This window comes from Macrobrachium rosenbergii, chromosome 21 (genome assembly GCF_040412425.1).
Source record: "Macrobrachium rosenbergii isolate ZJJX-2024 chromosome 21, ASM4041242v1, whole genome shotgun sequence".
Classification (NCBI taxonomy): domain Eukaryota; kingdom Metazoa; phylum Arthropoda; class Malacostraca; order Decapoda; family Palaemonidae; genus Macrobrachium; species Macrobrachium rosenbergii.
Genome location: NC_089761.1, coordinates 55,141,536 through 55,153,816, shown reverse-complemented (window position 1 = coordinate 55,153,816; position 12,281 = coordinate 55,141,536). Strand labels below are relative to the sequence as shown.

The window sequence follows — 12,281 nt, the reverse complement described above, 5'->3', positions numbered from 1 at the left end:
GATAGTGAGGATTGAAATCTATTCCTAACATCTTGGATAACCTCCAAATTCTATCGTAAAAGATTGACTCTATGCTCTGATTTACCCTCCTTAACCTTGGAGGAATAAATCTTCTCTAAGGCGCAACCTTTTTGAGGATTGGAAGGTTCCGGAATGGATTCTGGATGGAAAGCCCAAATAAGCTTAAAAACCTCGTCGAGTGGGGAATCAGAACCAGAATCCCCAATAGACGAAGCATCATCCTCATTAGAAACAGACTGAAAATTAGAAAAATCAAACCCAACCGACTTCTGAGGAGGAGGAGGAAAGGACGAATCCTCACGAACACCCAGGAGCCTGAGAAGAAAGTGAAGAACCCAGCGAAGACAAAGGGACAGAAGTAGAAGCAGAAAGAATCTGCGAACTACTCTCGCCAGACGAGGATGAAGCTGCGAATGACAAGGAGCAGCTGAACTCTGCGAAAAAGAAGCGAAGAGTGAGACTGCAAAATATCTGAAAGCAAGAACACCTTGCGAAGACCCAGACAATGAACCCGACACCGAAATCACAGAGGTGGACTGACTCTTCACAATCCCAGACGAAGGCAAAGCCTGCGAACAACCCAGCGCAGGGAAAGCCTGCAACAAACCGGACACAGGTGGAACCTGCGAACTCCCAGAAGCAAGAATATCTTGCGACAACCTAATGACAGGACGAACCTGCGAAACCACAGGTGCAGGAGAAACCTCACGACGACCCAACACCTTGGGAGGAAAAACACCATCACCATGACCCTGAGAAACTGACCCATCAAGATTCGCATCTATACTGCACGGCAAACCCTGAGATGCGACACCTGAACCATGACGCACGCCAGATCGCTGAGAATAAACAAGTTGAGCTACTTGCTCAGGAATATTTAAACCTAATTGCCTAGCTTTAACAAAATCAATACAATTAATAATATCAGGGAAAAAGAAATACCCGACTGCACCGGCCAACTGGTTCCCCATGCCGACATGACACTTCTCGGGGTTAAGCAGAGGCGGATCATTAATTCCTTTATTAGAGGAATGGCAGACCGAGGCAGTCGGGGAATGTCTGAAAAAAAAGAAGGGTTAGTGGTACAAACATCATCATCTTCAGTCCCTAATCCCTATCTAAAAGATTGCCTAATTCAATAAAAGACATCTGCATCGATTCAGCAATCTGATCCGAAAAGATGCAGAAAATTGACTGACTGATTTATCAAAAAGATCAGTTATGTCAGATTTTGACAGGTGCTCACCGGAAGCATCTGCAACATTTACAACATCATTGCTATTACCCGAAGAAGGTTCGGTTAAGGGCTCTCGATAACCCCTTGAATAGCAGCCGTCTTAGCTTTAGATTTTCGTTTTTGTACTAGAGATTTTGATGTTTGACATATCTGGCAAACTCATCAGATGACCATTGTTCACAATCGGCACATTTCTTACTCTCCGTACAATGCCCCCTCTACAATTACAAATAGAATTACAAATAGAATGTCTATCATTAGACAGGCTACTCATCCGAGTCTTGCAATTTTACAGCTGCGTCTGGAGTCACACTTGTCAAAGTCCTGTGACGATAATCCTTGGAATCCATACTGGGAATAAGAAGCAGGTGACAAAACAGGAATAAGGAAATCCTAAAGTTGAAAGTGAAGCGAAGCCGAGAGAACCTCTCTCGACGAGCGAGAAAAAAACAACTGATGATCAGCTGAGCGGGAGAGGGGCGTGGCGCTGTTTACCGGTCGTTACCAGAGGTGATAATTGGTGGTTTAAATTTTTTTCTTTATGGGTTAGTGGTATTAAGGTGATAATGTTGTAAGTGTTGTTTTCTGCGTCTGCAAACTAAGTGCTGTATGAAGTATCCAGGGAATGTATTTTGAAAGAATAAACTTGTTGGGACTAGAAATGTCCAATACTGGCCTCCAGCTACCCCACAATGCCTTGGGAACAAGAAAAAGTCGATGATAAAACCTCAGTGACTAGCCTAAAATTGGCTCAATCGATTTCTTGTGTAACAACTGTCTGATCTCCTCCAAAACTCAGAACTTCTCTGGGTGAAGAGGGAGGGCAGGGAAGGATATTGGGAATGCTGACAAGGGTGGAAGAATAACAAAACATACAAAGAATCCTTCCCTGAAAACTATCACTACCCAAGATTCTTGAAACTTTGAGACGCAACAGAAACTCTGTACATGGCCTCCAACTTGACCTTTAGGATTCAAAACATCAGTTATGGTGTCTTTGCGATTCTTTCACTTAGAATGCAAGCCTTGATCACCTCAAAAGAGCTTACTGAACCAGAAGAACGGAAGGGTGGTTTGGGTTGATATTAGGCACAGAACTTTCATGCTGTAAAGGCTGAAGGTGCAGGATGCTAAAGGGAAGACTCCAAAGATTTTGCCAATAATTCTCTATTCTCCTGTTTAAAGATATCTTTGGTGATGGTCTTAAACACTACAGGGTTAAAGAGACAGTGATAAGATGTGCCAAAAACAGCTGCTGCCTGTTGAGCTGGTGCTACTTAATAAGAAAAATATGAATTCAACTGTTCCCATTACTTTAACGCTGAGTTGTAAAAAACGTAACGACTTCCTCCCTCAGCTTCAGAAATAAGTCTATCAAGATAAGGTTAACACTCCAAATCTTCATCTAGAACTGCCGGCCCTTCCAGACTGACATTATTATTATCTTTTTTTACCTAACACAGTAGACGAGCAGTTAGTACTAAGAACAACTGATCAACTTCATAAGCACTTCTCCCTCCCTATGAGGCCAAAGTGCCTTAAAGATTAGAGAGCTCTTTGTTTCCATGGAGCAACCAACTTGAAAAACTTGCATCTTGAATGGAGGAAGGTTGAAAATCTGACATTGTATCTGTGACATCACAAGCTGTTCTAAGAAGCTTTATAAAACTGGAAAATGAAGCAATGGCATTCCAAGAACCAGGTTTAAGGGATACACTTTTGAGATCACCTCAAAACACACCTGAACAGAATTAGATAGCTTGAACTTCTTACTTGTTTTAACAGGAGCCAAGGTAGAAGTTTACAAAGAGTGCTGATCAACAGGTTCACCTATGCCAAAAGGAGGGCGAAGAGGGGAGCAATGGAAACTATGAATTACTTAAAAAAACAAAGGAGAATCATCCACAACAGTGCTGCATTCCCTCAAGTCTAAAAGGAAAACTGAGAGGGCAGAAATATGACCTGAAAATTAACCTACACCAATTTAAAAAAAATTCCACTCATACCTTTAAAAACAATGACTGGTAGGCACTCACAACATAGCGCCACCAGACTTCCAAAGTATAGACGACAATCCTTATCAAGGAGAGAGGATAGAGGAAAAAAGGAGTTTCTCCTATTCTTTGTCCCCCAATACCATGCCAACTGTAAAAAATGGGGCTAATGTACTGCATTTTTCGCACACTGTCTCTATATCGCGAAGATAACACATAGCGAAAACTGACTTGCATCTCCAGCATGTGGACTACAAAATCATGGAGAGAGAGATTCCGCTTGAGTGCCAACGAAGTGGCAACTGTCCTTATTTCATGGGACTTTACTTTGCACAAGGGAAGGGAATTATCTTGAATCCTTGAATGAGATTCTGAAATCACCATCCTTAAAAAGAAGGATACAATAATGCAAACTTGGATAAAGGATGTCCAGGATTCTTAACAAAACACCAGAGATTCTGTGAAGAACCTCTAATACTTTTAGTTCTCTCCAAGTAACAGCTTAGTGCTCTTGCAGGGCAGAGTACTCTCTCCTGACCTGATGGGTTCAGGATCTCTGCCCAGTTCTTGACCGTGAAGGAATGTGGCCAGGGATTAGAAGGATCCTCTTTCTTAGCCAAGAGCCCCAATATCAGGGAACACACTGCATGTCCTTGTGAAAATCCCACCCTCTTATCAAGGGCATGTAACTCACTGACTCTTTGCTGTAGCAAGAGCCATTAAAAACAGAGTCTTCCTTGTTAAATCTCTATGTGAAGAAGAGTCTAAGGGGTCAAAAGGGGGGTCCGAGAGCCATTTAAGGACCACATCCAAATTCCAAGTGAGTGTAGAATATTTCTCGTTTCGAAGTGTTAAAGATTTAATCAAATCGCTAATGTCTTGATTTGAAGATAAGTCTAATCCCCTATGCCTGAAATCAGAATTCAACATAGCTCTGTATCATTTTATGGTGGATGTAACCAGTCCTTTTGAAGATTTCAAAAACAGAAAAAAGTCAGCCATTTGGGCTAGAGTCATCTTAGAAGATGAAATATTATTCTCTTGGCACCAGCCTTGGAAAACTGCCCACTTGGCTTGGTAGACCGAAGCAGAAAATCATGGCCTACATCTTGCAATTGCTTTTGCAGCCTTCCTTGAAAAACCTTTCAGTCTGACAAACTACCACAGTGTCTGAAGCCTGTCAGAGCGAGAGTGGGTAACCCTTGGTGAAAGTGATGAAAGTGAGGCTGTTTGAGCAGATTTCTCTTTTGAGGTAACAGCCTTGGGAAATCTACCAGAATGGCAAGAAGGTCCGGGAACCATTCCTTGTGTGGCCAAAAGGGAGCCACTAGCATCATCAATATGTTGTCATGGGTGCTGAACGTCTCCAGTACTTCTCTCACCATGCTGAATGGGGTTAAGGCGTAAGCATCTAGCCCGACCAATCTTGCAGCATGGCATCCGTCGCCCATGCTCGAGGGTCCGGCGCTGGGGAACAAAACAGTGGAAGACGATGGTTCTTTGAAATTGCAAACAGGTCTATCGACGGTGTTTCCCACTGTTTCCACAGGTCGGTGCACACCTGTGGATTCAGTGTCCACTCCGTTGGTAAAACCTGTTTGCCATGACTTAATTCCTCCGCAAGGACGTTCAGTTTCCCTTGAATGAAGTGGGTCACAATGCAGGTATTGCTGTCCTGTGCCCACAAGAGAAGATCCTTGGCTGCTTTGTAAAGTGAAAAGGAATGTGTCCCCCCTTGATTCCTTATGTAAGCCAGTGCGGTCATACTGTCTGAATGGACAGCAATCATTTTGTTGAAAGTTTCTGCTGAGAAGAACTGAAGAGCCAGATGTATCACTTTCAGCTCCTTCATGTTTATGTGTAAGGTCCTTTTGGCTGGGGGACCAAGTCCTGGATACTTCACTGTTGTCGAGAAGAGGCCCCCAACCCAGGTCTGATGCATCTGAATATAACATTAGGTTGGGGCTCAGAGGGAGCAGCGTCTTTACTACCAAGAATCTGTCTTCCACCTGCCACCACCTAAGTTCTTCCTTGATTTCAGGAGTGATGGGGAGAACAAACGAATCCGGGAGATTCTTACTGCACCAACTGGTCCTGAGGAAGAACTGCAGCGCTCTGGTGTGCAACCAGCCCAATGGTACAAAAGTTTCAATGGAGGAAAGTGTTCCCAGAAGGCTCATCTACTCTCTGGCTGAGCAGGAGGGACAAGAGATGAAGTTTCAAACTTTTTTGAGGCAGTTCTGGATCCTTTGATCGGATGGAAAAACCCAAAAATTCAGAGAATTTATCTTTATACCCAAATATAGAATCAAGTGACTGAGAACCAACTGAGATTTCTTGACATTGATTAAAAGCCCCAAATCCTGGGCGAGTAGAAGCGTCTTGCAAATGTCCTCTGTGCACTGGGATCTTGAGGAGGAGCATAGGAGCAAATCATCTACATAAAGACATTTATTCCTATTAGATGGAGCCATTTTGCCAATGGAGCGAGAACACAAGTGAAAACTTTAGGGGCTGGGGAGAGGCCAAAGCACAATGCCCGAAACTGAAAGACCCTGTCCTGGAAGACAAACCTCCCACATATCGATGGTAACCATCCAGTCTTCCTGATGGATGGCTGATATTCCGACTCATTCAGAATAAGTATAGCATTTCAAATCGTCAGTGTTGTCATATAGCCTAAACGATCTGAAATGTACTGACCCAAATCGTAGCCTAAGTCTTAGGCTACGACACCCAGGTTACTTCACTTTTATGCTAAATTGTGATTATATTAATACAATGAGTTGTGTATATTAACTAAACTGACAATATGAACTTACTATTGGTGTATTCAATTGTTCCTAGCTTGATGTACAGTTAGATTGGCGTGAGCACAGTTTTTATTTCACTACCCTCATCTAAAGCACACCTCAAGAAATTCTCCTTACATTTCGATATGCATATCTCCTAAAGAAAGCTTCCCCAAATGTACTTTAAGATGAATAGGAATACTTAAATGGATTTGTAGACACCGAAAATTATGGCTGCATTCTTGAGTCCTCCACTAGCTAGATCCACACTACATAATACGCATTTCCACTTTACATAAATTTAAAGAGAATACATAAAACTATACCACAACTTGTGGAAAAGTACAATCTCTCTTGTCGAAGTTTCGACAGCTGACAGGACTGACTTGCTCGTTTCCATTCTGAACTTCATTGTCAGAATGAAGGAGTTCAGAGCACTGACGTCCAGGACAGGTCTCCAACCTCCCAATGACTTGGAACGACAAAGAGACGTTCTAAAATTCCTCTGTGCTTATATCTTCGACCACCAACATAGCTTGCTTCTTGAGTGGGGATGATACTTCTCGAGGGAGGGCCAAAAACCCCTCCGATCCTGTCGAGTAGGCCTTCAAGATGATGGGCGATGTTGTTAATGGAGATTTCTCCCTGAAAGGGATCACATATCCCCCTTGCAAAACTTTTAGAACCCAAGGTTCTACATTTCTGGCCTCCCATCTGCTCCAAAAATGGAGGAGTCTTGCTCCCACAGGGATATGGAGGACAGCCTCCTCATTTACGAGTAGGTTTGATCATAGATTTCTTGGAAGGTCACACTGACCGAAGATTCATCCGAGGTTGAGATTAAAAACTTCCTCTGCCTCCTCAAACGGGCTGCTGAACCAAAGTGGAGGTCATCCTAACAGCATAAGATGACAAGGGTGTTTTAGGTGGTACTCTAGATCCCTTGGTTGACTGTGCAACGAGGTCTTGCGTAGACTTCTTCTGAAGTTCGTGTGTCACTTGTTCCAAAGTTGCTTGAGGGAACAAACTGGTTCTGTCCTAGGGTGCGAAGAGAAGGGAAGATCTCTGAGAGGGAGTGACTCCCTTAGTGGTGAACGAACACCATACTCTCACTACTGTACTATGTCAGCACATGAAAGCACCCCTAACCAGTCTGCAGCGAAGTTTTCCTACAGAGAGACACAATCTTCTATCTTTTTGGCCAAAACCCTTACGGTCAAATCGAGGAAGCTCAGAGCCTCAAAGACCTTGAAGACGTCCTTAAGGAGATGATCCAACCCTGAAATAGTACATAAAACCCTGGCCGAAGAGAATGCCAAACAAAGAGTGGCATCGATATGACTGGAGAAGTCCCCTTGAGAGGAAGCAGAAACTCCCAAGGAAGGAGCTTCTCCAGTGGAGAACGACAAATATTTCTGTCGTATCAGGCAAGAGGGAGGCGTACAAAAAACTTCTTTCCCCAAGTCTCTCTTCACTGCCAACCAGGTGTCGATCCGAGCCAAAGCTTTCCTTGAGGAAGAGGAAAGCACCATCTGAGGCAGCTTGGAAGTCCCTGCAGGGTGTCGCATTAAGAAAGCTGAACCCGGAGAAGTCGGAATAGCCGGAGGGAAGAAAGTCAAGATAGCAGACTAAAAATTATCTCAACAGCGTTGAATAATTAGAAGTTGGCTGTTCCTCATCCAAAGGTTCCTCTTCTGGGGAAATAGGGGAAGTAGGAGGGTCCAGAGGGTCCTGTGGCATCGCAGAAGACTTCTGAAGGAGACTAAGAATGCTACCCAAACACTCTTGAATTGGTGTTAAAGACAGGTCCTCCATCACAGAAGAAACAGCACCTGTCAAGCTAGGTATTGAATGATCCACTGGTAGCACCAGACGCTTGAGTACTGACGGGCACGCCTCAAAAGAAGGATCCACAGAACAAGGACGTTTGGATACTGGGCGCTTGGAAACCGGGTATTTGGATACTGCACCGTCGGGCACTGGACACTTTATTGATACTGAGTGCTTCGCGGACACTGGGCTCTCAGAAAGCTCGGAAACTGGACACTCACATACTGTGTGATTGGATACTTGATGCCCATGCACTGGGCGCTCACACACTGGAGGATCGGACTCTGGGCGCTTGGACAACTGGCGCCCATGCACTGGACGATTGGACACTGGGCGCTCATATACAGCTCGTTCATACACTGGGAGCTCAGACTCAAAGCGATCGGATACTGGATGATCACTCACTGGGTATCCAAACACTGGTTCATATGATGGGCATTCACCTATTGGGCGCTCAAAAACTGGGCGTTCTGACACTAAATGCTCAGAAACTGAATAATCATGCACTGTGTCTGAACACTGAATGATCAGACATTCGGAGCTCGGCAGACACCTTAGGTACAGACAAAGCCTGATTGGGGGGATCCCAGACACTACAAGTGGGTGCCGGACTACGAGCTCTCTCCAAGGCTCGCTTATGGACAGGTGAACCATTGTCCATCACGGAAGAATGACTTTTCAACAGCCATGACACACTAGAAAAGCGCCTAGCGGACTTCTTTGGCTCTTGCAAGTCCGAGTTGCTTGACAATAAGTTATGCACACTTAATCGGACGCCCCTCCAGTGGCTGTCCACTGAGTCCTGGGATTTCTGTGCAACACGCTTGGTTGAGGAAGCAACTACCCATGGGCAAATCCCACTGACCTCCCTTGGATTGCCAGTTTGCTTCCTCCCAGGTGAGCAAGGGGAGTTTAGCAAGGACCTTGATCTAGGAGCGTACGTGGGATGAGTAGTTACCCCCTCCACCAACACTGCACTCGACACTGTATTCATCCCAACATTAACACTATTGAATTTGTCCATCAGGACTCTGACTGAGTTCCCAATCTGGGAAACGGTATTAACCAAAAGATCAAATTTCTGGGAAAGTCGGAGGACTAGAACTAGGAGAAAAGACAGTCACAGGTGTTGAAGGGACAACAGGATCAACAATATCCAGTTTAGGAGAATTAACCTGACAAGCAGAAGCTCTAGCTTCAGCCCTAGCAGTCGCTTTCCTAAGTCTGTCTCATTGGAGTTTCTCCAAATGAGTATGCAAAGTCTTCCACTTTCCTTTATCCCAATCCTTACATTCATCACAATTAAGGTCTGGAGAGCAAACTTGCTCCCTACAATTGCAGCAAATGGTATGATTGTCATATTTAGCCGATGTGAGTCGAGTCTTGCAGCCTTTGCTGCAGTATATAACACTAGAAAGGCTAGAATCTGACTTGATACATCAAAATTAAAGTCAATATCAAGAGAGTCGCAAACAGAAATGTCGTGAATATTAGCTAAGCTAACCGAAATTAGCGCGGTACCAAAAATCCCAGAATACTTCACCAAATGAAGAGAAATTCGAAACCATCAAGTGAGAAAATGAATCCACAGAGCTGCTCAACAACCAATCTTTAGTCATTGACCGGCAGAAACGAATTGATCTCTTTAGCTGTGTTGTCCCTATTCTTCCCTGAAAGTGGGCGGGGCAGCCACCTAAACCCAAAACAAAAGAGGGCTATCGCGATTTTTAAATTTTGAGCTGCCGTGTAAAGTAGAAACTAATAGCTATGTAATTATTTGGTAAGTTACTTATATAAAAAGGAACTATACTAACCTAACGTACCCTAACCTAACCTAGCAGGCCGTGTTACTTGGCCGGGGGCTCCACCCACCTACCCTGTGTTGAAGGATACTCCACTTTTTACCCAAACCTCCCCTATAACACTGTGCATGCACGATAGCATTCCAGGATGGCCAGCATACAAAAACATACCCCATAAGTTCTGATGTTAATTACAGTCAACTGCCAAAAAGTAACAGTTAATTCAATAAGCAACCAAAATACTACAGGAAAAGTCAATTTCCAAGGTAATACCCGATGCGGGGCAACCCCATAGTTCTACCCGAAATTCATTACAACAACCATAGTCAGAAGGTTAGTATCTTGAGCAATGGATTAGGCCTAATGAAGCCTAAGGTGCAAGCAATATCGTAACAGAAAGTACAGTATATAATTCCGTGGTTCATGAATCGCAGGGCTTTCATCTGACAAACGTTTCCACGTAATTAGGGAAACTTTCCTACGGCCTGCAGTGGATTAGGGACTAAAGTGGACTAGGCTACCTGGGCTAGCCTAAGCCCCATTCAAGGTTTGGACGCTTGGCTTTGACAGCCGAAGTTTATCTATGTCTAGTGTCTACTCCAAATAATACTCTTCCAAAATTATGGTACCTTCGGTACACAAAACCAACTAGATTTCAGTGACCATGCAATTTCACAATAAATTACAACTACCTTGTCCGTATAGTTTACGGAAATACCCTTGGCGTATCGCCTAATTGACGCAGCTCTTTTGTTTACAAATCGGCAACTCCTCAATGTTGACAAGAGTTGTTATATCTTCGTGATCGTCCAGGGATTAAATTTAACATGTTTAATTACAAATAAAGGATGAAATAATTAAGTTTTAGGACAAAAATCTTTGATGAAAATATTATACTAATTTATGTCAGCCTTATGTAATGTTTAGTAGAAGAATACCCCAGGTTACGAACGTGATTTATACTACAACACCAAAATCGCTTATTCTTCTTCCATTGAACTGCTCTTTAAGATGGGGATGAGGTTAAGAATCATTAAGAGTATTTTAAGGAATATATTTTAATCTGAATATGATTGTCAGTAATACCTCTTCTTTATGTATCTAAGCTTATTTTCATTGTTCCCTTCGTAACCTACCGACGTACTGTACATGCTCTCATTCGCCTTATACAAAATGGTACATATTATGAACTATGATTTTATTAATCTGGCATTGTCTGCAGTATGGTGTTAACAGTACACAGAAATTAGTAAATTACTTCAGACAGGTAGGAGAGAACAGGTAATTTTAATAATGAATTAGTACCCAGTCACCTCTCTTTTTATCGGCCCTTTTGTGGTTTTCAAATTTGTATGAGGGGTCTATTTTACTTTTCAAGGCAACATTGTCTCTGGTGTTAATTTTTTCAACAGTTTTTATGTTTATCCCTTTTCTTGAAGTTAATTGCGATCTTATCTGACTCAGCTTTATCCTATTGGTTTTCCATTTGTATATTTTTCAAATAAATGTGTTATTAATGTAATCGTTTTATGTCACTTTTGCCCACTCGTTGGGAGAGGTAACTCCGCGGCAGATGAATAGGCTACTGTTTTTTTTTTTTTTTTTTTTTCGCTTGTCACCGCCCTTTCGTGGTTGTCAATTCTTAACAGTTTGTTTCACGTTTTAAGGCTTTGTATCAAGCCAGTCTTCGACTGAAATAAGCTTATCCTGACATCACGTCTACATTTTAATGTCATACCTGTTGCCTACCTTTTATTTCTTTAGTTTACTTCAGCATGTATATTCTGTTCTTTATTATTTCCTTTAAACGCCATACATATGTATATATATATACACATACATACATATATATATATATATATATATATATATATATATATATATATATATATATATATGTGTGTGTGTGTGTGTGTGTGCATGTGCATATGTATGTATGTAAGCACGTATATAAAGAATGTATGGCCATGAGGAAGGTGAAATAACAGAGTGCAAGATCTTCTGACGTTGCTGTACAGGATTTTTAAGCAAATTACGTACAATGGAACAACCAAGGTCATTGCTTTCTGAGGAAGGTTTTTCAGGTGAGGAACGGCTGTCTAGGATTAACTCACATAACCGGATAAACTAAGGAGAGGCAAAGATCGATTGTGAGATTCTTTAATTCCCCTTTGAAATCCCTTTGAACATCTTGTCATAATAAGGTCGAGAGAGTATAAATCTGAGCTTAAAATATTATTCTCCTACGTCTGCTGTATAAATAAGACTATTAGATTTCTGGCAGTAATATTCTTACCCCTTGTTATTTTACTACTAAGGGACCAATCAATTCTAAGGGATTTTTAACTTAGGTACAGAAAAAAAATTTATGTTGATATATTCTGACATTTAATTATTACCTGCTTAATCCAAATGAAATGAAACACAGTTCATACATGGGATTTCATAAACAATGTTGTTATTCTGGTGAGGACAATTATTTTACAGTGTTATCATATGAAAAGATTACATTTTCATTGAATATTTCAAATGTTGATTTGGCTGAATCAAACCTAATGAAATAAGGGAAAAACGGGTGTTGTTAGGTGATTCTGGCTTCCTGTCA

At 42.3% G+C, this 12,281-nt stretch overlaps 1 protein-coding gene across 1 annotated transcript in view; it reads right to left on the bottom strand.

The window, feature by feature from the left end:
• The window catches only part of LOC136850203 (serine-rich adhesin for platelets-like), a 114,270-nt gene extending 103,817 nt beyond the window's left edge, over positions 1–10,453 (bottom strand). The window contains exon 1 of the mRNA XM_067123842.1: positions 10,369–10,453. The gene's annotated coding sequence lies outside the window, so the exon portion shown is untranslated. The remainder of the gene's footprint in view (positions 1–10,368) is intronic.
• Positions 10,454–12,281: the final 1,828 nt, after the last annotated feature.